General features: G+C 33.8%; 2 long non-coding RNA genes across 2 annotated transcripts; one reads left to right on the top strand and one right to left on the bottom strand.

Moving 5' to 3' along the window:
• Positions 1-1569: 1569 nt before the first annotated feature.
• On the bottom strand, positions 1570-9895 carry LOC107786735 (uncharacterized). The gene is made up of 3 exons (XR_001648213.2): positions 9655-9895; positions 6465-6538; positions 1570-1905 (listed from the first exon to the last, which is right to left on the bottom strand). It is a non-coding gene; the product is annotated as an uncharacterized LOC107786735 (long non-coding RNA).
• Positions 9896-16724: 6829 nt separating this feature from the next.
• LOC107786736 (uncharacterized) lies at positions 16725-20045 on the top strand. Its single transcript, XR_001648214.2, has 3 exons — positions 16725-16868; positions 16944-17004; positions 19872-20045. It is a non-coding gene; the product is annotated as an uncharacterized LOC107786736 (long non-coding RNA).
• Positions 20046-27469: the final 7424 nt, after the last annotated feature.

Below are 27469 nucleotides of genomic sequence, written 5' to 3'. Positions count from 1 at the left end.
GGGAACGAATATCCAATTAAGAATGGATATGCGTAAAGGGCGCAGAAGCGGGGACAGTGAACTCGAACTCGTCGTCGCCCGTAGGGATCAAATCCACGTGACCAGGAAGGCTGAGTCTAGCCTTGAGTTCGATTAATCAATCAACCGTCATCGTGCATTTAAACCTCCCTGTCACTACTTCCGGCGCCTTTTGGAAATCGGGTTTAGCATCGGGACACCGGGGTACGATTTCCTCTATAGTAGGTAGGTTTTCCTCCTCAACAGCAGTTCCACCATCTCCCCCCTGGTCAGGAAAAATGACGTCTAGAGGAATAGAGTGGTCTTCCATATGGACATCCGATAGTAGGTCAGACATTGTTGTGAAAAAAGATAGGGAAGCAAAGAAAACAATAGAGAAGTGCAAGGGTCCTGCGAAGAAGGTGAAGAAGAAGCTCTGCTTATGAAATAGAAGGAGTTTGGAAAAGTTTCAAAATCAACAAATCACCCCTATTTATAAGACTTGGGGGCACCAAAATCGAAACAGCAGGACATGATTAGCACGAAGATCAAAACGGCAGAACAAATCATGGGTCATACGAGAATCGACGCAACGCGTTGGGAAACGACATCATCATGACGCGTGACGTCATGACATCACTTTTTCTCTTAGACCAAATGGTTCCAACTGACTTCCCATGAAAATTCAAAGAATTCAAAATGTGCGGCCCTTAGGAAGCCACGTTGCCTAACAGTCACGACCACGACCCGTATAGCCAGCTCGGCAAAACTCAACCACAAACGACACTATCCACTCATCGACCTCGCCCGCGAGGACGACCTCGATAAGCAGAGGAACTAATTGTATGGGCCAAAAAATATCTTTGATATGGATAAGCCATGTCAGCATTATTATAGCCCTCGTCGACCGCCACGTGCTATCAATAAGGTCCCCACAAAGATCGCCCTCGAGGCGAAGTAGCCTCAAAGCAATGAAGGATGCGGTCGAAGAGTCAGCAAAGACCAAGGTCGCAAAGTCACCGTAGTTCAAGGTCGAGGTCGAACATCTTAAACAGAGTTATAACGACTAGTTCTAAGATAAGACATAAAGAAAAATATTACTAACTCAAAAATATCATATGGACTTGCACTACAAGAAAATGGGGCTTTAGCGAGGGGAAATCTGGTCGTTAAAAGTCCAATTCTGGTCGTTATAAGTTATTAACGACAGAAAAAAATCTGGTCGTCACCGGTCGTTAAAGGATATTTAGCGACGGCATAACTGTTGGTCATTAAATATGCGTTTTAGCTACAGAATTTTCTCCTCGCTAATTTGTTATCCGGACGTTAAAAGTCTTTAATGACAACAATGTATTAAGTCAATTCAAGTGATTTTAGTGACCGATATTCCCTTCGTTAATTGTATAATTACTTTTAACAACCAAAAGTCTCTTCGTCTATTTGATAAACCTGTCGCTAAAGAGTTTTAATGACCACATTTTTCTTCGCTAATATGAAAATGTAATAAATATAATAAAAATTTAAATTACGTGAATAGTAATAATTATTTATATGCTTTCATACACGCTCAACAACATTGAAAAATAAACCAAATACTTCATATCTTGTTAATACAAAGAACTAAAGTATCATATTTACCGAAAACCAATCCAAATTGTAATAAACCCATCTTACTAAAACAATGAAAAGTAAAAATAACGCAAACCCATCCAAGAGACAACTGGAAGCATAAAATGAGATGAGTTAATCATCATTTTTAATAATTCCTAAAAAGAAAAAAAAGTAAAATTGTAACATATATATGTACATAAGACTGTTTTTAAACCATCACGAACCAAAAACCTCTTGTACTTCAACTTGCTCTACACTTTCTTCAAGGATAGGTTCTTCGGGCTTCAAGTTTTTTATCTGTTAAAATAACAAATTTATGCCCGTTTAATAACAAAGAATAAACAACTAAAGAAGAAAATGAACACGTTAAAGGGAAAATAAACAGATAACACCTTAAATTATCGAATGCACAGATAGATAACCATATTCACGAGAAGTAAGTTGACTAGCCAAAGAAGTGAAAAGTTCAATTAAAATCTGAAGTTTACTGCCCAAGCATATGGGCGTGAAAGGAAACTGTTTGATCGGGCTGCTTGAGCGTCGGCAACTGTTGCTGCGCTTTGATCAATATGATGACTTCGTTATGTCGTTATCCAGGTCAGTTAATTATCTGCCATTAAATGGAGAAGAACACCAGCTTAGAGTGTTCCCATGGACAATTGCTTACAATCCTAGAGAGGAAACTTCTATGGCGGCAGTGTGGATATCGTTGCCGAACTTATCTCCAGATCTTTTTGCAAAGAGAGCTTTGTTGTCCATCGCAGTTGCTGCTGGTAAACCAATCGCAATTGATAGAGCTACACAATCAAAAATTAGACCTTATGACATTCATAAGCTAGTCAACATGTATAACCCAACAGAGAGTACAAAGGTTGGACTACCACATGTTAACAAAGTTTTGACAAAGAGGTCCTCGGAATTTGGTAACTCTACTCCGTTAGCAACTTCTTATGAATCCTTACTGCACCTAAGGATGCTAATAGAAAAGCAACCAGCCAACACAAGAGATGAGCTATATTTAGTATCAACTGAATATGTGTCTATATTCATATACTTCTAGATTCACATTATATTTAAAAAGGAAAATCATATAGAGTATTCTATACCTAAGGATATTTTGTATTTAATTATAAAATATTTTCTTACCTTATCAACACAGAGTATTGATTATTTAGCATATTATATAGCCTAAGATTCCCATATAAGAAGCACCTCTTTTCATTTTATATTATTTTCGATAGCCGAGAAATCTCCTAGGACCAATTTTGAAACTCAGTAGATGATGGGCCGCTCCTCAATCCTTGTCTACTTAAATACCCGGCTTTTGTTATCAAAAGGCTTCGAACATGTGACGTGCGCCTAAACCACACATCACAAGTTGCGCTCCTACCACAAGACCAAAGTCCTGGGGGGCATATAAGAAGCACCTCTTATACATTGTTAACCAAGTCAAAATAAGTTTCTTCTACATTTTTACATGGTATCAGGGCAAGCAAAGTTCGAGTCTCACCGCCACTCATTAGCAAAAAGACTTCACGTGATCGGACCATAAAAAAATTAGGCCTATAAGTGGGGGAGCGTGTTGAATACATAATTAAGTATCTAAAAGTGTGTTCTCTTGCAGCTTCAGCTTTCTGATGAGATGGTCACACACTTAAACAAGTTACACAGATTAAGGAAACATTTTGAAACACGTCAGTCATCAATCCATCATACTTCAGAAGAAGTTAAGGATTACATTTGCTTAAATGTTATACATGCTCCAGAGATAAAATATGAGATTGGGGGTCTGAAAGGAAAAGATAATCGTCAATTGGTAACATATGCTTGAAGATCAGATTCATGGAGTTGAGGCACTAAAAATAAAAAGAATAGGTACCTGAACTGACACACTAAGATCTTAATTCAGGATTAACATACAGGCTTAGTTAGCATGACAGAATTTGAAAAAATGATTCTTCAAGAAGTCTGTGCTCGGTGTCACTTAAGAAGTTCTGCCAGAAATAAACTCCCTACTCTATGTTCAGACCTGTAACGAACTGTAGCATCATCTGTCTGCTTCATCTCATGAAAGCATGATCGAAGAGTTACTGAAAATCTTATAGCTATAGCGAGCTACTGGTAGTAGTTTGTGCTAATGTTTAGAAAACAGATGAATGGCGAAGAGCTACTCTAGTACTTTGCACTGATTTTTCAGGACAAATGAATAAAGCAGCTAGGGGATGTCCTCATAATCAGTTAGCAAGTAAAAGTTGCCCATTCTCAGTACCAAGTCATTCAGAATAAACCCTTCACCTGCTACCGATTGGAGTAGATAAAACAGATGCACAACAGATTCTCTATAGATATCAGCAAGTGCAAAAAAAATCTTCCAGCAATGCTATTAAGCTAAGTCGATTAAGCCACTGCCTCTTCTATTTTCATACCTTTTCTCCTCGGACCCCTCCTATTATCATGTCATTGATTAATTTATCATTTCTTTCGATGGTATATTTGTTCTGCAATGTAATAAACAGGATACAGAAAGACAAGTCTATTTTGACAAAGATTATTAAAATTGTGAGATCATGCATAAAGTAATTACACCCTCTGTTCCAATTTATGCGACACTTTTTTTCTTTTTATTCGGTCCATAAAAGAATGACACATTTCTATATCTAGTAACAATTTAACTTTAAAATGCCCATTTTAGTTAATGAGATGATCTATAGCTACACAAATATCTATTACCCATTCTAAACCATGTTAGATAGTTATATGTAAATAGTCCTAGTCCCATATGTAGTAGGAATAGAATATGTCCTAGCCTCATATGTAGTATGAGTAAAATATGTCGTAGTCTCATATGTAGTAGGAGTAGAATTTGTAATATATATAGGGCTAGCACAGCTTGGGTTAAAGTGATCCTCAATCTTTTGAACAAGCACCCAAAAAACGTAACGTTGCAATACTTGGATGAGAATTCTGGGAAAATCGTTGAAGCTGTACAGGAGATTGTTTATGATAACTTGCCATTATATTGTTCATGTTGCAAACGCCAAGGGCATGATGAAAATACATGCCGTTTGATTGCGACAAGGAATCAAGATAATGTTTTGAATGTGGAAATTGAGGACTGTGATGATTGCATCTGTTGAAAAATTTCAAGGTGATTTACGGTAAATTCTTAATGATAAAAGGAAGTTGCATGGAGATATTGACGCTGCAATAACTGATGGAAACATTGGGAAGCAGCAGGTCGCAAAAACTGGAAATAATAGAGGTCCAGTTAATCCAGTAGGTAATGTTTCAAAGGTGGTGAAGGGTCAATCTAAACCTACAGATGATGTTCCTACTACTACAGCCTTGGCAAGGCTTTATAAGGCTGTAAACGGTGCTAATTCTAGGCATAATCGACAAGGTGATATGATTGCCTCAGGAGCAAGAATAAATCTACAAGAGGAGGTTTTGAATAAAGCAAACACTGGTAATAATCAACAAACGGTAGCAGGGGCAGGACATGTTGAAGCATCTGTAAAAGTTCCAGCTACTGTAGGTTCAAATTTGGAGGTTGCTGTTGCATTGAATGCAACTGTGGATCGAGCTGCATCTAGGGACGTTAATATAGGTGATGTTGCACCTGTTGCATCAGTGGAAAAACCAGCAGGTATTAAGAGGGTGGATCAAACTACTAAGGAAGGAGAAGCTATTGAAGTAGGTGCACTAGTTAAAGCATCTGCTGCTCGTGATAGTACTAGTGCACGAACTGATGGATTGGAAGCTGCTAATGTGAATTTGATTGATACGGGGGCAGCTGACACAGTAGCAGCAATGTCCCAGCCTGTGCATAAGGGACAAGAACTGGAAGGGGTTGATGTAGCTGAGATGCAAGAATCAGATGTTCAAGCACTGCATAATTCAAAATCTGAAGAATGGGCAGTGGTTAATCGAGCCACTAGGACTGCTGTCTAACCGAATGAATCCCTCTTAGCCACTAGGACTGCTGTCTCTATCCACATTCAGCTATGTTTCAGATGTTCAAGCAGTGCATAATGCTCTATTCTATTACTATACATAATCTGATAAAATCTTAATTCCTAGTCTAAATCCTGGACCTGCTTCAGGCTTGAAAAAAGCAATTCTTCTTTTAATTTCGTACCATCAAATTATGTATATAAAGAAGAGTTTGTCTTCTTCAAACAAATAAACATGTAGCAGCTACATTTGCTTGGTTCCCCTAATTGTTTTAGCATCTCTTTTAGCTTCTACTTCGAGATGTTAATGGCACTTATCGGCTTGGCATAATATTTTGCTTTTTCTTGCCTGTTTAGGTCTGGATTTGATCATGGGTTGAGCTGTAAACTTGAAATTTCCCATGATATACATGTTCAATAGGAATGTTGATATATATCGCAAAACTTGTGGAGAGCAATTAACAAAGTCTTAAGGACCTAGATGTTGCTTTACCTGTGGTAAAAACTTATCAAGAAAATGTGACAGTTATAGTTTGGGAAGCATTTTCCAGAACTAAGATAAGTTGTGCTTAACCAAGCTCATACTCTTTACAACCCCCACCCCCCACCCCCACCCCCAAACAGAGGACTGGGAGTACCAAGACAAGGATAAGATGGTTATTACTTATTATTCCCTCCGTTCCAGTTTACGTGAACCTATTTCCTTTTTGGTTATTAAATATAGACACTTAATCTATGACAAATAGATGGTTTTTGACATAAACATGGATCATGATGTCTATGCCGACTACAACAAGTAACTTTACACTATGAACAATTAATTGATGTTATCAAGAAAACAATGGAGTAGTATTCAGACGTTTGCCACTTGGGAAAAGAAAAGAAGGAGAGAGATGTCCTCACCTAACAAGCTCTCGCAAGAAAACCTCCTTGTGACTGTAAAGGCTGTGAACAATCAAGTCTAATAGGCGACTGACCTGCATAAACAGTATTCTAAGTTTTAACATCTGAATAAGAGAGTTAAACAAACAATTAAATGGACAAAGGACTTTAAGCTAAATTATACTAAGAATTCAAGAACTCCTAAAATTAACTAAAGATTAAATGTTTACTATGTTGGAAACCACAACATTTCATAGATTGATTTCCTTATTGCTAAAAAGGACCATTTCAATTCTAACTGCCAATTCCTCTTCATTCAACTATACCTTAATAACAAACTAGCCAGAATGACATTATGAATCCATTGCATCCATTCAGGGGTCGTTTGGTAGCCGGTAAGAGAGGAGTTATCTGGATAACTTTATACATTGTTTGGTTAAAAGAAGGGGAAAGAATAATCTCCACATAGAAGCTAGCATAAGTTATACAATGTTTGGTTGTTTTTTCCTCTTTTCCACATAAAATGTAGCATTGCTAATACAATGTTTGGTTCATGTTTTTCTTTTCCGCATAACTAATACATGTATAAGTTATGAGGGAATCTATGTATTATTTATGCAGGGTAGAAGGTGGAATAACTTATACATGTATTAGTAATACTTCTATTAAAACACAAAATGACAAGAATACCCTTTATTCAAATTTGTATTTTTTTGTTTAAAAAAATATATTTAAACTATACTAACAATTTTAATAAAATAGAGTAAGCTAATAATAAATAACACTCACATTACTAATCCTTATATAACTACCGCACAACTAATCCCTGCATAACTAATCTATGCATAACTAATCCCAACATAACTCAACCTTGCATAGCGTATCCCCGCATAACTAATCTCTGCATTACTTATTCCTGCATAACTAATACATACATAACTAATAACTAATACATGTATTACTAATACCTGCATAACTCTAACCGGCTACCAAACAACCCCTCAATGTTTGGAAAATTCATGATATTACAAATCTACTACTATGTCTCAGTCCCAAATAATCCCGAACAAATTGAGGTCGGCTAAATCATCACGGACCACATTCAATACTGACTGAAATTACAGTATCATGATACACAATTGTTTGTTTTATTGAAAAATATAGAACATTCTGACAAATAATTGAATTAGTGTGATGCCCCACAAGATCCAATATGGACAATAAGCAATCTTGTAAAGATAAAAAAAGGACAACTAAACAATGCAGATTCAAAACCTTCAATAGGCTGATTTTTGAGTGCTCATTGATAGAAGATATATCATTTTAATACTACCAAAAAGTTAAACAATTATTGGTGCTCTTTAATATCTATATGGTTTTCTCGTACAGGATCAAAAGACCAATTTAGTCAGTACCTTCTTTTAATTTCATTAGTCTTGATACTGCTTTGATTCGAGATACAAATGGCAATGAACAACAAGAGGTTACTCTGGTTGATCAAGAAGGTAGGAGTGGTAAGGTTGATGCTATAGAAATTGGACAACTGAGTAGGGATCAACAGAAACCTGTTTCTAAACTCCCTCGTGACATTCCAGCTGCTACTGCTTTAGCGAGGATTTACCAGGTTGTTGGTTCTGCTCTACAAAATCATAATATTGCACTGAATGCTCCTGAGGTACAAACGATTAATGATCGAGGTGTAGTGACTGCTGTAAGTGCTGAAAAACCAGCAGGTTCTGAAGCTACAGCTGTGAAGAATGTTTCTCAGGAGTTGGAGGGGGAAAAGCAAATTGCCAAGGGCCCTGGTGTTGATCGTGTTCAAGCTAAGGTTGCTACTACAGTTGATGGGCACATTAATACTAGGCAGGAGCAGAGTAATGATCATCAATAAACAGTTGTGCAGGAGAAGAAAACTGGGTTGTGTGATCGACCTACTGGTGCAATTGAAATAGCTGAAAAAACAGCAGTTTTAAAAGCTATTGGTGTGCATGATGAGGGGCAAGATGTTGAAGGTGTTGTTGCTTTGGATAGTGCAGCACCTAAAGGTGTTAAGGCAGTAATTACAGATGGTAATGAACAACAAAAACCTATAGCTGATCATGCCACTGCTGGTGTAAAAACGGCTCTTATGCAGGAAACTGGGACGCTAGAATCTGCTAAGCAGGAGTACAAGGCTTCAGTGAAATCTGGGCAAATCAAGCTAATACTTCTGCACTTGAGATTGTTGAAAAACCAGCAGTTATTAAACCTACTGCTGTGCACGATGAAAGGCAAGGTCTTGAAGATGTAGATGCTTTGAGTAGTGTAGCTGTTACAGGGCGTGATCGAGGAAACAATACTAAGAATCATGTAGCAGTGGCAGTCGAAAAAGTGGAACTGAAGCAGCTACTATAGGTTCGAAGTTGGAGGCTAATGTTGCATTGAATGCAACTGGTGATCGACCTACTGTTGGGACTCCTAAATCTACTGCTGCACTTGTTGATGTAGTTGAAAAACCAGTAGGTTTTTTAGCTACTGTTACACAAGATGAGGGGCAGGAACGTGAAGGAGTTAATGCAAGAAAGGTTTAAGCCCAAAGGCACACACTTTTGTACCATCCGGGCAGCAGCAAATTGCAACAGTTGACTTGAGGAATAGCTCTAATTCTAAGATGGACCAAAGAAGATAGGTATGGGAGATGGAACAGTAAAGAATATAGCTGGAGAGGACTGGACAGTTGTTGCTCGATCACCTGCTAATCAGCAGCAAGCAGTGACGCATCGATCACCTAAAAATAGGAGATCTCCAGGTCTGAAAGACCAGGTCATAACATCAAAGAATATCGAGTTTTCTAACTCGTTTGAAGCATTGCTCAATGAGCATGATCATGTGATGAATGAGGAGGGAAAGAATGTGCAGCAAGTACTTTGTGATACAAGTTCAAAAACTGGACAAGCCACCTCTCCAGTAAGTGCAACATATCTAACATACCCTTGCTCATTCTTTCATACTGATCTTTTGCACTACAATTGAGATTGAAAACAGAGACATACTACCAAATAACTTTAGCCAATTCTCATACCCCATACCTCTGATCAAATTTGTACAGTTTAAAACAAGAAACAAGTTTCACAAAAAATTTCCATTCAAGACAAATATCGCTCAACAGGTGCGTTTTCTAGCAAAATTATTACTCAATTCACAAAGAAAAGGGTAAAATTTTGAACCTTACCGTGATGAGAAAAACCTCAAAGATGAGCAGCTGTTGTCAATGGAGGTGACGAGCAGCTTCGTTCGCTAATTCGCTGAATTTCACGAACTCTAATTATTTGAATTTGTCATAGCAGTTCTCTGCTAATTCATTCAAAACAGAGGTTTACGAACTGTTAGAGAAGTATTCGGGCTTATTAGGTATACGAACTGTTTAATCGAAGTCTTGGGGCTTTTTCCTTTTTTTGGGGGGATGTGGGAAAAGTTAGCGCCACTTTTTCATTAATTAATAATTATAACGACCGGCTGTGTTATATTTTAACTGCCGAATATTATCCCCTCGTTAATATTGAATTAAAAATTAATTTTAACGATCGGAAAAAAAATTTAGTTGCTATAAATACACTTATAACAACCGGTTTTATGTCCCTTCGTTAAGAAATGGTCGTTAAAAATTAAATTTCTTGTAGTGTAGGATTTTCTAGGAACATGTTCCCTATAAATAGAAAGAGACACAATGATAGGAGACATGAGATATTCATTTGTTAAAAACACATTAACTTTATATAGAGAATCTGATCCTATTGCAAATATACAAAAATAACTTTTTTACTAAGATTCTTGTCTAGCATTTCCCATCGGATCCAAGAACAACCTAAGTATTCAAAGGCTCGTCAATCATTCATCATTGTCAGAAAGAATATCCACTGATTTCACCCCTTTTTGGGCGACTCATACTTTTTATTTACTTAAATGTCATTTATTGCCATTTATTACTATTGAATGCCATACTTCACCTTTTTGGGTCATTGAATATTGTTATTATTGCTTATACTCACTTCCATCCGAATAAATATACTAGTTATTTGTCACGGTCACGATAACTTTATCTTTAGGATATTATTTTTAACTAAGATTAACTCTCCTTCATTTACATATAATTCGTTGAACCAAGATCGATATTTTTGGTCAAACACTAATACATTCAGATCGAATTACATATGCGCACACATTCACAAACACACTAAATTTAAACCAACTATTGTTTATATAATTATAGGTGTGAAACCATGGTGAATGAAGGTATTAAAAGGAAATGAGATTGACCTAAAAAAGAAGTTGTCTCGAAGGACCTACAATTTCTAAGGATCCATGCACACTTAACAAAAGATGAGGCAAAACGAAAAACATTTATATAGACAAACACATATTACTTGAGAATATGTTTTAGACGTTAGCACTTTTACTTTAGGTCTTATATTCTTTAGAAGTTGTTTAGTCTTTCAAAGATTTATACCTTTAGAAAATATACAGAACTTGTAAAACTTTTTGTTTGTATTTCCATGATATTGACATAATATGGCCTAAATGGAGTAACATGAAAAATGAAAATTTATATAGCGGATCCCAACTTATTTGGGATAAAGGCGTAGTAATAATAATTGTTGTTTATTATTAGTATAATTATATAATAGGAGTAGCGCTTTACATATGCAGATTTAAAATTTTGAATGCCTCAGATCCTACATGCTTGAAGAGAATTGTTGAATTTGTGAGCAGTGGAATCTGAATTTAACTTTCTGCACTTGTAGAGGATGTCAATTAAATAACGAAGAAATGTTTGTTAATCAAATGATCATTATGCTTGTATGCAATTACCAATAATGTAATCAAAAGCGAAATAATAGCGGGTTCATGGATTCCCTTGGCCATACCTCGAAATAATTGAATAGCAATATTTTCATTGGGATTTTTACTTAGCTATATTATATTAGAAACATATTTACCTATGTACTCTATGTTTTGCAGTTTTTAATAAGTATCTAGGTTTTTCTTACAAATTGTATACATTTTTTCTTAAAAGACTCCCACCCCATTATTAGTGTTTTCAATTAAGGGATTCAATTACATCATTTTCTTTTTACCCCCTCTCCTCTTCTCTCCTTTTTTTACATCAAAATCCCTTAATTTACTCCCAGAATCTCCATCTTCTCTCTTCCCAACATTTCCAACAGCTTTATATTATTAAAAAATATTCAGAAATTGTATGATAATTGTATTCATAATTGTATTTGAGTTGTATCAGATACATCAATGCCTAAAACATAAATGTATCATACTTGTATCATATCTGTATCTAGTACTTTAATACCCAAAATAATACCTGATACAATACTAATAAATTAATATATAATTATCATATTTGTGATACAAACTGTAAAATTCGTCACAAACTCACAACTGTTCGTAACAATTACAATGAATATACAATTATCATACATTTGTAATACAATTCCTGCAACAATTATGATACATATACAATTATAATACAATTGCGATACATTTCTAAAAAATTGTGATACAATTATAATCTTCATCTTCTTCAAGTTTTAATCACAACACTACACTAAAAATTTAATACAATCGTATTATAATTGTATTAGCATTGTATCGAGTATTGTTTTGGGTATTGATGTATCATATACAAGTCATATACAATAAAGATTTTAGAAAGAAAGAAAACAAGATTCAAAATTTACCCACAACTTGATTCTAGAGCAATATTCCGAATTTCGTCAACATTGTATCAATAAGAAATAGAGATTTTGGGTGATTAGTAAAAAAAAGAGAAATTAAATTTCAAAAGCTTTGGAAGAGGAAAAGAATCTGCAATTTTGGGGGGGATAACAATGGGTAAGCGAGATTTTGGGTAAGCAAAATTTTGGATAACAATGGGTAAGCAAAATTTCTTACAGTGGGTAAGAATAATTTTGGGTAATTGTTAAGAAAGAGAAGATATTTTTGTAATCCTTTAGAAAAGGAAAGAATCTTAAATATAGGAGGGATTATTGAAAATGGTGATTGGGTGTCATGTAAATGATAGGCTAGATTTAACGGATCTTGAATTTCTTCTTTTTTATGATTTTGTATATAACTAGTAAATATAAATATACAAAGTAATTAATAAGGAATCTAAATAAATGTGGTAAATAAATTTTTATTATAGTAGAGCTAGGTAAAAATCCATCTCCAGTTTGCACCAATGGTTTGCATTGGTATGAGCTTCAAATACCTGATGGACAACAAATTGTACATATAGAGACGGATCCAGAATTTAAACTTTATGGGTTCAGATTCATAATTCTACCATATCTTATCTAATTTAATGGGTTTAAAATTTATTATTTGTACATATTTAATAATTTTTTGAGCAAAAATATACAGGATATGATCGAAAACTATGAGTTCAGTTGAACCCATAACTTTTACACTACATACACCTTTGTGTACATATTCGTACCATTTTTGGACTCTCACACATAGGGGTCAATGAGACAAATGACCTTGAAAAAAGTTGGTCTTGAAATTTTGACTTTTGAGGTAGTTCATATGACTTTTGACCTTGAAAGTTTGTCCATTGGTCAAGTGATATAAAAGATATCATCAAATTCATTAAAATATTAAAGATATTTTAACAACTCTTTTTGTCTCAAAATATAAATCGATTAGATTTCAAATTTTAATTCGTCTTTGCTATTCACCTAAGTTTTATATAGATATTTGCTATGACTATGGAGATTGTTAGTAAAGTTTCTGAGCCTAATCGAATGAGAATATTCAAGGGGCTTAAGCTCATTTAATAATCATATGCAAAAGCAATGGTATTAAAAGTCATACTCATCAAACTAATTAACAACAATAATTTCCGTAAGGAAACACAAAATGTACAAATGACATGATTGCATAACTTGAAAATGTTTTCAAATTTAAAATGTTAATAAATATATCAAAATCATTAATTCACGAAAAAAATGACAAAAAGGAGACAATTTGGTACCAAGCTAAGGACTTGTTACTTGTCACAAATAAATACACCCCATTAGCGTATTCAGTCCTCGTCAAATAGAAATATAATAAAGTAAAATAAAAATACTTCACTTTTCAATTCTATTTTAATAATTTGGATTAACCAAAAAATATGATCATATTTTCTCTACTTAGATCCTACACTCTCTAAATATTTATTTAATTAAAGAAAAGGTCCACCGACTTGATGCAGTTTCAAAAGTAAAATTGTTTTCTACCTAATTCAAATTGTTTCTCAATATTTGATTATTATGAAACCGACATTTCATGGAAGAAAGATTTATGACTTTCAAAATGTTAATTTTACTTGAACTTTTCCAAGTATAATTAAATTTCAACTCTTACCTTAATATTATTCCCAAATAAAGTGAGAAGGCTTAATTGGGACATAGTAGTAAACTACATCGTTCAATAACTTTGGCATAAGGAATAACTACTTTATCACAACTATAACAAACTTAGCTCGAAGTACAACAACAAAAACAATAGGACATCCATATATCAAAATCGTCAAAATCCAACAGAAACATGCAAAGTTCAATTGATTGAGAAAGTAATAAGACTATTCCTTTTTCTTGATGTACATCATTTTGTAACGGTTCAAGTACTACTATTTAAATAAAGAAAAGCAATAAAATATTCTGACAAACGCTTCTCCTAACATACATATTTATATAAAAAAAAACAGTTTGTGTTATTTACAAAAAAGTATTCTTCCAATTTATGTGAACTTGTTTGACTGAGCACGGAGTTTAATAATAATAAAGACTTTTAAAATTTGGAGTCCTAAACAAGTCAAAAAGCGGTCCAGAATATTTGTGTGGTTATAAAAGCTAAGGACAAAGTTTAAACTAAATTATTTCCAAATTTAAAAATGAGTCATTTTTTTTGAACGAACCAAAAAGAAAATAGGTTTACTGAAACAAACAAGTAAAAAGTAATTTTTAAAATAAACAAATGACAACTACATCACACTAAAGAGGATGTGCAATACAATTCAATATCTATCTTAGACATACATATCCTATCTAACTAACCAAGAGACAGTAGCGTTATCTTCTACAAAGAAACTCTAACTTTTTCTTCCCTTTTTTGGTCTTTCAAAGTATCAAACTATAATTCTTCAAGAACAATTCATCATGTTGATCCAACCATTTGAGAAAACCACACCCCCAGACCCCGCGACAAAACTCAATCAAATTCAAGAAAACTGATTAGAAAACTTTTCAGTTGGAGCATTAATAGAATTCAACAACAAAAATTCAGATAAAACTTCGTGAATAAAGATTTCTGAAACACCAATTAAATTTACATGTAATATCATTAAGCACAAACATAATTAAGATTCTAGTTATCAATCTTGCATAAAGCCATTCATCTTTTATCAACTTGATGAACCTTACGTTATGCAAATTCCGCACAAAATCAAACTACTAACTACCGGTAAAAATTATATTATTACAGAATAGAGAAACTGAGTTTTTTCTTAAAATTGATTATAAGAAATTGACGATATAGTGGCGCGTGGGCATTCTAAGATTTAGGTCTCAATTGCATTAAGACCTCATTATTAAGCTTTCTTAACCAAAGATGGTGACATCTACAAAACAAAATAATTCAAAATCAACAAAATATCGATAAAGTTGTAATTAGTTCGCAATAGGAAAAAAAAAAGAAAAGAAAATTGAATGCTTAGAACAATATCATATACTGCAATGGTTACAAAATATTTTTATAATTAATTAAGTTACGACAAAAAAGGGTTTTCACCTCAGCAGTGCTTGGGATAATGAATGGATAGAGACGATATAATCTTCCTTTGGCTATTAATTTTCAAAGGTTGATCATCATATGTAACCTTGTATAAGAGGGAAGAAAAGAGAAACCCATTTATTAACGCCCGAAACATTGGCAGGTAAAAAGATATACAAAATACAGATGCAGCTATACTCGATGGTAATCAAATACTTACCAATGAAGCACGGGTCCAAGGAAGGAAATTTGTGAATTTGGAGGAAGAAGTAAATAAAACGGAGGAGATTTAATTTACCGCTGAAAGTGGGAGAAGAAGACGATGAGAAGTGTTATTATGCAAAAACATTTACAAAGAGGTGTAATGTGTGGATGAGATGTGTATTTAGAATGAGCATTTACCACGGAGAAGCCGAAGAGGCGTAATTAATATGGTTATAATTGTGGTGACTGTTGGGTTTTTAAAATCTATTTAGAGCACTTAGATAAGAGGAAAAAGGGCAAAAATCTAAGAAAATAGATAAATAGAAGTACTGGTTTATGAAATATGCCACGTCCCTCATTCAAAGCCCATCTTTATTATATATATACTAGGGAATCCGTCCGGGCTTTGCGCGATTTTAAAAAACTTAAATGAATTTATTGCATGACTACTATTTTTTTGTGTATTTAGTCAAAAACAGAAGAGATGAAAAGTTTCGTATATATGCATACAAAAATTGAATTCTATGAATTGATTAAATAACAAATAGTAAGTGTTATTTTTTCATTAGAATTAGAACAGTTCACATTGATGTTAGACAATATAATATTTTAACATATAATCTTAGAAGTAATTAATTCTCGATAAATAACATATACTTAAAATATTTCCTTTTAAATTATATTTCTTGTTTTTCTAAAAATTCAAAAATAAACTAAATCACAATGAATAAAAATAAAATAGCAAGAGAAAATGTACCTACTTTTTCACCGAAAAATTACTAAAATGTCTTCATCCATATTATGGAATTTATTCCACCACTAAAAATTACTACTCCACTTTGTTACCTGTTGTTGGAAACTCAAAACACTTTGCTTATTGCATTAATAAGGAATATGAAAAGCTCGAATAGCAGCAGTGGATACTTTTGGGCTTTAGAATGGGAAATGTCGACACTACTTAGAAAATAGACCTATCGCAACAGTTATTTAACAACGGTTACTCAAACATTGCAATAAAATATTTATGGCAACGGTTACAACCGTGCATAATCTTCTGAGACCTACTGAGATAGGTAGTAAAATAAACCGTTGCATTAGGACAAAAACCGTCGCTGTAGATTGATGTATTGGGACGGTGTTCTAATCCGTTGCAACAGAGGCATCTTTGGCAACGGTTCTTGAAAAAAAGGGCTAGTGGGTCGGTTTTACTTTCCCTCCCTATTTTACCTTCTTCTAACTTTATCACGCTAAGCGTCTCAAGGAAAAAGAAAAAGAAAAAGAAAAAGTAAAAGTCCTAACACAGATACAAAAAACAAAAAGCCTAAAGTTAATACAAGCCCTAAACAAGAGCTGCCGTCCACACTCAAGATTACCACCGAGAAAGGCTTACGGGAAAATCCAAGAGATTAAGAGGTTCTTCTCTACCAACTCTCTTTTTCTTCAAAAACAGATTTGTTTTCTTAAATTTTTGCTCTCATTCATCAACAGAGAGCTTCTTGAGGCCTCTCCAGTTTGAAGCTAACTTAAGTCTCATCTCCCTTTACACTAGGTAAGATTCATGTTATATACTTATTTATTAATTTATTTATTTGTCAAGTAAAAGACAAATTGGGAATAAATTATTGGGGTAGCTGCTCTATATTTGTTATCTTCAGTGTGCAATTGGGTTTGTTTAGGTGCTGATTTTAGTGATTTTCTGTTCGCTTGTATAAATACACGTAGTTTACAATCAAAAGCCTCTGCCTTTGTTACTATGATACAAAGTCGCAAAAATTGGTTCTTGAAATGGGTTCTCAAAGTTTATGCATATTTTGCCCAAATTTTATGTGTATTTCGCCCAAAATTAGTGAGGCGGGTATGAAGAATACCATGTATGAGGAGAACATCTTGTGTTGGGAAACTGCGATATAGAGTTGAATTATTTATGCTGCTGAAATCAAGAAGTGTATTTGACAATTGATAATTTGACATCAAAATATATGCCTCGCAAAAAAATTACTTTTAGATATAGATTTTCTCCATCCTACTTTTTAAATATTTTCTGATAGTTGAAGAGATTGTAGTAGTATAATTTACCAAGATAACTATGAGAAAGTATAGTCCTAAAAAAATCAAGGAACACAAAGTTACTTGAGAAAAATGTAATGTGGGACAAAAGGGGTGGATAATCAGTTCATTTCCACTTAATTTGAGTGGTAGTAGCAGAATTGAGTTTGAGTCGACGTCACCAAGAAGCAAAACCAACATACAGCAAAGAGTGCTGCATGTAATAAGTTCTGCTTTTAATTGGTTCCACATTTGCTAAACTATTTATGACTGATAAAGAAAGAGAGAAAGCAACCTTGACATCCTTATAAAAAAAAAGGCAACCTTGTCATCTTGATCTTTGTTTTGTTATTCTGCCTTGCTGCCTATAACTGGTCTTAGCTGTCCTTTATTGTATCCATAGATGTGATAACTGCAAGGATAAATGTGATGCTAGATGTATTTTTCTAAAACATGATATTGTCATGCCCAGCCTTACAAAAGTTAATAGACATGCATAATAATGAATATACTCAGTAATAAGAAACATTTGACAAGATTTTGCTTGGGTCATTCTTTAGTGTAAGTGGATGATAGTACATAGCTATTTGCTTCAAACCTCTTATGGATTTCTCAGGCTTCTTTTCATATCTGTTTCTGACTATTTAAGCTGACATGCTGACAATTTGGGTCATCTACTTGAGAACTGGAAACTTTTCTTTCACAATTCTACTTTTACCGTAAGGCTTCAAGTAATTTGGTTATTAGCTTTGTAACTGCCACAGGTTACAAAACTGATTGTTTTCTTCAAAACTGATATTTTTTCTTACTTCTTTGCTCTCATTCATCGACAGAGAGCTTCTTGAGGCCTCCCATTTTGAAACTCATCACATAATCTGTAGCTACCAAATTTAGCGACTTGATGCTTTTATTTTCTTTTTATTTATATCTTACTCTGTGAGCGAGTGCTACCAAGATCTCATAATACAAAGATTTAGCTAGTTGTATTAAGTATTTTAGTTCATTCACGATAAATTAATAGAGAGGTCTCCCCTTTAAGTAGTTGTTAGTTTTCTTGTTTGTTCTTTATGTTTTCTATTTAAGTAGTTGTTCAGCGTTCAGGATTGCAAATTGATCATAATATTTTAGCAACCTTGTGTGCTCGTTCACCAGGAGAAGCTTCGTCCGCACAACAAGTAGCTATTCAACCAATCAACATGCCATCTTTTGTGTGCGACGCAATCCGTGTCTCTCAAAAACAAAGACTGATCTCTGCTGCATCCTCTTTTGTTGTGTGCGCCATCTGTGTCTCTCAAAAACAGAGACTGATCTCTCTTGCATCCTCTTTTGTTGTGTGCACAATCTGTGTCTCTAAACAATAGAGGTGTTCTGTCCAGTTCCAACTGCCTTGCTTTGTCTCTTTGGTCGAGTATCTTTTGCTTATTCAGTCTTTAAAAAATAGAGTTGGCAATCTGGTCGAGTATCTTTGATCATTTATCTTTTTCGCAATATGTGTCTCTCAAAAATAGAGTTGGCATAGTTGGACCATAGTATTTTATTAACTGCACTTGGCACTATCCATGCTACTGAAATGCAAGATGTTACAGGTAACAAGATGTTACAGGTAACATTAGTGATTGCCGATAAAACAAGTTGAGCTGTATGTTTTTTGTAATTGATCTGTAGTGGTACCATCTCTACGTGCATATGGCTATTGACCATATGCTCTTTAAACCTCTGTAACAATTTGGATATCCAGAAAATGAAGTCAAACTCCCATATCTTTTCTTTGTAATAGGGATATTCATAATAAATGGCATTCATTAGTAATAAAAGTTTGTTTTCTTGGTTGATGTTCTGTTGAACTTTACTTCTTACTTGGAATGGATTTATTGATATTTAGTGCTTGGGTTTGAAGCACTGAACTGGATACCAATCAAGATATCCTTTCTCTTTTTCAGCTTGTGTTGCTTATGCCGCAATTTAACATGAAACTACTACTAAATTATCAATCTGTCATATTATAAGTTAATGCACTTAATCTAATACTTGATTTTGGGTAACTTTTTCTGCTCTCCCCTCTTCTTAATGATGTCCAGTTTACATAAAGACATTTGATAATCGGAATTAGTTGTGCACATCAATGAGTAATGCGTACTTACATAAGATAGTGATTTTCTTGGTGTAACATTTTGCATACTTGGACTTCTGGTTCTTTTTTGTAGCTTGATTTTCTGAAGTGGCAATGCCAATTTCATCTTTTGTTTTGTCTTCTAAGTACTTGTATAATTTTATTGGTGTTAATATATAGTGCAATAATAATGATATTGAGAAGGCAATATTTTTCTTTTTCCTACCCTCTAATTATTGTTGTTCTTGTTGAATTTACAGGTGAACCAAATGATCAAGGGGAAGATGAAAGCAATGAAGACCTTACCTAAAAGTATTGGTTGAAGAATCTTCAGACAATCTAGGAATGTTTTTATTTTTGAACTATTTTTCAAACTTATATATTCCAACTCTTGGATTATTAAACACTTTTATCGTATATTTTGCTTTTATAAATGGATCATCGTAGTTGTATATTTTGAATTATGATTCTGTTGATGAATATATTTTCATTTCATCATTTATATATTAATTTAAGTGTATTATACATTTATCTTGTTGCGATAGCTGACAACAACCGTTAATAGCTTCCAACAGCCGTTACAGTAGCTCATTATAACCGTTGCAGTAGCTCATTATAACCGTTGCAGCAGCTTCTAATAACCGTTTCAACAGGTAAATAACCGTTTCAACAGGTAAAACAAAACAGTATAAAAAGGTTGTAATGTCTACAGCAACGGTTCAGTAGATGTGCCTATGGCAACGGTTAGGAAACCGTTGCTTGAAGCCGTTGCAATAGACCAATAGCGACGCTCAACCGTGGCACTAGGTTTATTGCAACGGTTTTCCTTCCTATGGCAACGGAACATGTGGCGTTGCCTTAGGCTTTTTTTCTAGTAGTGCGAGTAGTACTAATTAAGAACTCCACTACTAAAAGCTAATTTCGTCGTGTCGTTGGAAACTTGAAGGATTATTTTTATTGCATACACATTGATAAGAAATATGAGAAGTCGAAGTAGTAATAATTAACACTTAGGCTTTATAATAGCAAAAAGGTCAGATCACGTAGTTTTTAATTAAGAATTATGATCAGAAAAGTAATATTGATTAATAATTGTATTAATACAAAATAGGAGAAAAGGTACACAGAAAAAGGAGGGAAAAGATAAATAACATTTTAATCTTTCCAAATTCCACCTTGAAGCTTCCATGCAATAGCTCATGAATGAAAAAATGAGGAAAATGATGGCACTATATTTCATCAAAAAATCCATCTGAAGAATACAGTATAAATGTGACTACCTTAGAAAAAGAGCAAAAAATGATACACATCGAGCGAAGAGAAAACCCATAAGACAAAACAAATTTACCGTTTATTATCTTCTAACTCAACATATAGAGATGAACCAAGAAATGCTCCAATATTTTGACATTTCAATCTAGTAGCTTCCTCTAATAGCAATGTGACTTAGTTCTTTTTTCATTCATAACTACATCTCAGTAGCTTTGTAATAGTTGATATGATAACACTTAGAAGTCAAACTATCATCTTTTTCCCTTAGTCTTACCTTTACCAGCCTGAGCTTGAGCTTTTTTTTGGCCTTTTTCCTTTTGATTTTCTCATTTGATTCAACTGTGGTAACATAAACACAAAAATCCAAATGTAAACACCGTAAACTGAAAAGCAAAAAATAAATTTGACTAAATTTCATATACCTGAAAAATAAGACAAAACCGAAGAAAACACCATATTATACAAAAAGAGACATATAATTCTTATCCAATTTAAAATACCCACATAATTATACACAAAGAAAAAAGTACAATTTGAAAAACAATTAGTTACCAAAAGAAGTTGATAATTGTTCCCATACAAGATACAAAATATTCAAGAAATACTATAATACACAAGCAAAAGTATATCGATTAGATTTTATATACCCAATATTGGTTGTAGTAATCTAGGTACGTATAGTGATTACAACGCGAAATGGAAATAAAAAAAGTTTTGTTATGTTGAGATGATGACCTTTCATTGAGATATTGCACTCCATGGCAGAGGAAGATCACAACTTTTTATTGACAATCTGTAGGAATAAATATATGTGAACAATTGCATCCCTTTAAAATTTAGTATGCATTCCTGTGAACACAACCCCAAATATTAGGAGCTATTGCATGGAAGCTTCGATCAGCTTATTTACGTGTAGAGAGTTCGAGAGAAACCTTCGCTCAAACTTTGATCGTCCAAATTACAGAAGTTTTTCTCCTCCTATTTCAAGCGGTTTTGTGCGTTTGTGTGGATTACAGTAACTTTGATCGTCACCATAAAATTACAGTAAGTTATAAAATTTCAAATATCTCTATATACTTTTATGTGTTTATGTGAATATTCTTTTGATTGCTGGAGAATAAGATGCAAAGGATTTGATATTTTTATTTTCCTTTTCTGGATTCGATTGTATTGATAAAGTTTTTTGTATTTACAACTTGTATTGATAAAGTTTAGGACATCGTATCCTTAACTTATGATTGTTATGTAAATATTAAGGACAAAGTGTCATGTATTTATAACTTGTATTGATAAAGTTTAGGACACCGTGTCCTTAACTTCATCAATGTTGTGTAAATATTAAAGACAAAATGTCCTGTATTTGTAACTTGTATTGATAAAGTTTGGGACATCGTGTCCTTAACTTTATGACTGATGTGTAAATATTAAGGATATCGTGTCCTATATTTGCAACTTGTATTGATAAAGTTTAGAACATCGTGTCATTAACTTCATTATTATTGTGTAAATATTAATGACAATGTGTCCTGTATTTGCAACTTGTATTGATAAAGTTTAGGATATCGTGTTCATAACTTTATTATTGTTGTGTAAATATTAAGGACAAAGTGTCCTGTATTTACAACTTGTATTGATAAAGTTTAAGACTTTGTGTCCTTAACTTCATGACTGATGTGTATATATTAAGGACAAAGTGTCCTGTATTTGCAATTTATATAGATAAAATTTAGGACATCGTGTCCTTAACTTCATGACTACTGTGTAAATATTAAGGACATAGTATCGTGAATTTCTCCTTTTCTTGACTTGCAGGATGGATACAATATGTATTATAGTTACTTTCAATGGAAGATGGACCGAAGAGTATAAGTATCTGGATCATCAAACAAAACTTGTTCTAGTACCTGAGGCAATTCGATTTGAAGATTTCGCCAACCAGGTCTTTGAAGTTATTGAATTGGATAGAGACAAGTTTGAAGCAATGATATGGTTTGATATCATACTGGAAACAAGCACGGGAATGCTTGTATCCAAATATTTAGATCTTCACACATGTATAGAGTTACTAAAAGTCATTCACTCTTCAAGTGCTGTCATTTCATTGTTGATGTTTCGGAAAGAGTTTTTGGCTTTACAAGCACCTTTGAACATGTCAACATAGAAACTCAACAAGACAATCAAGAGAAATGTCAACTGGTAATGAAAATAGATGCGGTTGAACCTACACCAATAATTAAAGAGGTGCTTCAAACATTTAATTCAATTTAAGTGAAAGGACAAGGCATTATAGAGATTGACAACCAACAAGCTTTGGGTATTCAAGTCTTAGAAAGTGCTTCAGTAATTGAAGAAGTTGCTGAAAAATCCTCTACTCAACTAACTAAACAAAGGTTAAAGTCGAAAGAAAAAGAATCCCCAAGTACAATATTGAGAGAAAATGCTTTGTTAGATGAAATAAAAGTGGGATCAATATTTGACATAAAGAAGAGTATAATTAACTGTTTTTCGAATATAACAATTAAAGGACATTTTGAATTCAAGGTTATAGATCAAGCTCAACAAGATATTCTTTGAAATGCAATGATGAAAAATGTGGGTAGTGCGTGCGTGCTTTCAGAATTAAAGATTCAACACTATTCAAGATAGTAAAGGTTGAGAAAAATCATGACTGCTCAGTGAACACTATGAAAGCTGATCAAAGGCATGCAACTTTAAAGTTGATTAGTGGTTACATTATTGACAATCTTCGAGACCCAAGGTTTGAAGTTACACCAGCCTTTATCATGGTTGAAATGCAAAAATTGCATGGACTAGACATTGGGTATCACACGGCGTGACGTGCTATTCAACATGTTTCAGCTTTAATAAGAGGAACTCCTGAAGAGAATTATGAATTGTTGTCTTCTTACTTGTATATGATGAAAAGTAAAAACCCGGGAACATACACTAACATAAAGATAGACGACAACAACAGGTAAGCAATCAAAAAGAGTTTATTAGTCTGTTTTAAACTGTAGGACATCCCGTCCTTAACTCTGATGTGTGCAGTGTAAATATTAAGGACATGGTGTCGTTAACTTTGATGTGTGGAGTAAAAATGTTAAGGACAAGGTGTCTCTAAATTTGATATATGCAGTATAAATGTTAAGGAAATGTGTCCTTAACTTTGATATGTGCAGTGTAAATATTAAGGATATGGTGTCCTTAATTTTGATGTGTGCAGTGTAAATGTTAAGGACATGATGTCCTTAACTTTGATATGTGCAATGTAAATGTTAAGGACATGGTGTCCTTAACTTTGATGTGTGCAGTGTAAATGTTAAGGACATGGTGTCCTTAACTTTGATGTGTGCAATGTAAATGTTAAGGACACAGTGTCCTTAACTTTGATGTGTGCAGTGTAAATGTTTAGGACATGTTGTCCTTAACTTTGATGTGTGTAGTGTAAATATTAAGGACATTGTGTCCTTAACTTTGATGTGTGCAGTGTAAATGTTACGGACATGATGTCCTTAACTTTGATGTGTAGAGTGTAAATGTTTAGGGCATGTTGTCCTTAACTTTGATGTGTGCAGTCCTAAAGTTTTATAGTATTACTGAATTTTCGTTTATATTTCCAGGTTTCTTTATATGTTTTATGCATATAGATCATCAATAGCTGGTTGGAATCATTGTAGACCGGTGATTGATGTTGATGCAATATTTTTGAAGTCAAAATATCGTGGTGTTTTAATGATTTCAATTACAAAGGATGCAAACAACCAAATATTTCCACTAGCCTTTGGCATTGCAGAATCTGAAAATAACAACTCCTATGAGTGGTACTTTAGTGAGCTTCACAATGCAATTGGGAGCCATGACAATTTAATTTTTTATCAGATGGGCATCAATCTATTACACATGGTATCACAAAGATATATCCTGAAAGCTACCATGTGATTTATATCTATCATTTGGAGCAGAACCTAAAGCGAAGGAAAGTGAAAAGTGAGGTCATAAAACTTTTTCAAAGTACTGCAAAAGTATACAGGCGCAAAGAATTTGATCTCTACATATCAGAGATAGCAAAAGTTGATAAAAAGACTTTTGAATACTTGATGGAAGAACCACCGGAAAGGTGGGTGCGTTCTTGTTGTCCACGACGAAGATATGACATGCTCATAACAAACATAGTTGAGTCAATGAATTCTATGCTATTAGAAGCAAGGGAGCTGCCTATTTTGATAATGATGGATTTCATCCAAGTGAAGCTAAAACGTTGGTTTTATGAAAGAAGAAATGAAGCAGAATGAACTTTTTTTGATGTTTCATGTTGGGTAGAAGAGGAATTGAAGAAAAAGATAGATTTAGATTTTACTTTAAATGTAAGTATTATATTCTTACTTTAGCTTATTATTTTAATGATAATTTAACATAATGTACTAACTTATAGTTTTTTAACTTTGAAGGTCTTTCATGTTGATTCATGGCGTTCTAGAGTCGAGGAAGAAGGAAATACTTTCTTGGTGGACTTAAACAAAAGAACATGTGATTGTTTTCAGTTTCAATTTGATGAATTACCATGTATACATGCAATTGTAGCTATCGAGAAAAAAACATCAAGAAGTCCAATTTTTGCTCGGACTGGTACTTAAAGGAATCTTGGCTGAAAACATATGAAAGACAAATACATCCTGTAGGACATACAGATTCTTGGATTGTACCAGAGAATGTTAAAGGCACAAATTATTAAACCTCCAGATTTCAAGGCCATGCCAGGTAGAAGGCAGAAGAAAAGGCGTATTCCAGCTACCGAATCATCAAAAAATAACGTTCAAATGTGGTCGTTGCAGAAAAATTGGTCATAATAGAATATCTTGTATATATTCTTCGGCAGTCCACCCATTTTTAAGGAAGCATAGAGAATTATACATATATCCACTTATGTTTATTTAGTCTTTTAAGTTTTTACTATAAATTGGATTCATTTAGATTGTTTTTATTTGAGCAAGTAAGCTTTAGCAGATGGGAGTTTATTAAACTCTTTGTTTCTTTTTCTTTTGTTAGGAGTTTAAGTTTCTTTTGTCGGACCAATTATTGTTTATGGGATTATACTCTTATCGTAAGTAAATAAGAAAGTCCTTTTCTTTGTAAAACTTGACGCCTGCAACTTACTACATCTTATTTTGAAAAGGAAATTGGTACAAGTAAAATTCAGGACATACTTTTTTGAAACGTCCTGAAAGTTTGAAGTATGAATCTAATATTAAGGACATAAATTTCTAAAATGTCCTTAACTTCTGAAAATCTCAGTTTAGTATCTAGATTTTCAGAAGTTCAGGACATTTTAGAAAAATATGTCCTGAATATCATTTTCATCCTTCAACAAATCAGGATATTTATGAATATTATGTCCTGAAATTCTACAACAATCAATGTGTGTTGCTTTGTCTATTCTATCTTGGAAATGTAACTACCTTGCACTACCAACAAAGTTCTGGATGGAATTTGAAAAACTTCTGGACAATTTAATCAAACAATGGCAGTTTAAAACTGTATAAAAATGGACAAATTAGTAGTTAACAGAAACTGGGCAGATGTTGTCGAGGAAAGTGCAGCTATAAACTCTTCAATTAAATCCACAAATGCTATCTCAATATCCTCCCAAAAAACTACTATGCAGTAACTACTTTGGAACCTTGCTAACAAGCTGAAATTTCTCCTCAAATTCTCTTCAGAAAGGCAGCTAAACAGAGCAGAATTATTGCAAAGTTCAAAATTTTGAGTTGTGCAGAATTCATCCCAAATACTACAAGTTGAGCTCAAAAAGACTCACAAGGTTCAGCTCAATGATCATAAACCAGTTGTCAAAAATATTGGTCAAAACATAAGTAGAAATTTACCTAAATAGTAGCTACTCAACTCGGCAAATTGACCTGTTTCAGCAATTAAAAATTCAAAAAGCTCACATTGACCAGCAACAATATATACAAACTGTTATTTGTCAAAGTTGCGACCAAGAAATTTTGCTATGCAAACAAAATTAAGTGGCTTATAAACAATTTACAGGACATTTGTGTCATGACCCGAAATTCCCACCTTCGGACCGTGATGTCGCCTAATATTTTACTTGCTAAGCAAGCCAACGTTAGAATAATATTAACCAAATTTTAAATTATTAATAATCAAAGAAATAAATACGGAAGCAAAGTTTGAAATATAGTAAATAATCCATAAAAAAAAACAACGTGTCTAAATACAATCACAGAATTGGTGTCACAAGTGCACGGAGTCCTAGAATAAATACAAATAAAGGTCTGAATAAACTAAAGCTGTCTGGAAACAAACACACAGCTAAAGTAAAGTAGACGGTGACTTCAGAACTGCGAACGCCGTGCAGTTATACCTCAAGTCTCCTCTGAGTAGCTGAAATCCGAGCAAGTTTATGGTACGCCGCTGGGACCAACTCCAAAATCTGTACAAGAAGTGCAGAGTGTAGTATTAGTACAACCAACCCCATGTACTGGTAAGTGCTGAGCCTAACCTCGACAAAGTAGTGACGAGGCTAAAGCGGGTCACTTACATTACCTGTACGCAATATTAGTAA

Source organism: Nicotiana tabacum, chromosome 23 (genome assembly GCF_000715075.1).
Source record: "Nicotiana tabacum cultivar K326 chromosome 23, ASM71507v2, whole genome shotgun sequence".
Taxonomy (NCBI): Eukaryota; Viridiplantae; Streptophyta; class Magnoliopsida; order Solanales; family Solanaceae; genus Nicotiana; species Nicotiana tabacum.
The sequence above is the reverse complement of the archived record's forward strand: the minus strand, read 5'-3'. Positions and strand labels throughout refer to the sequence as shown.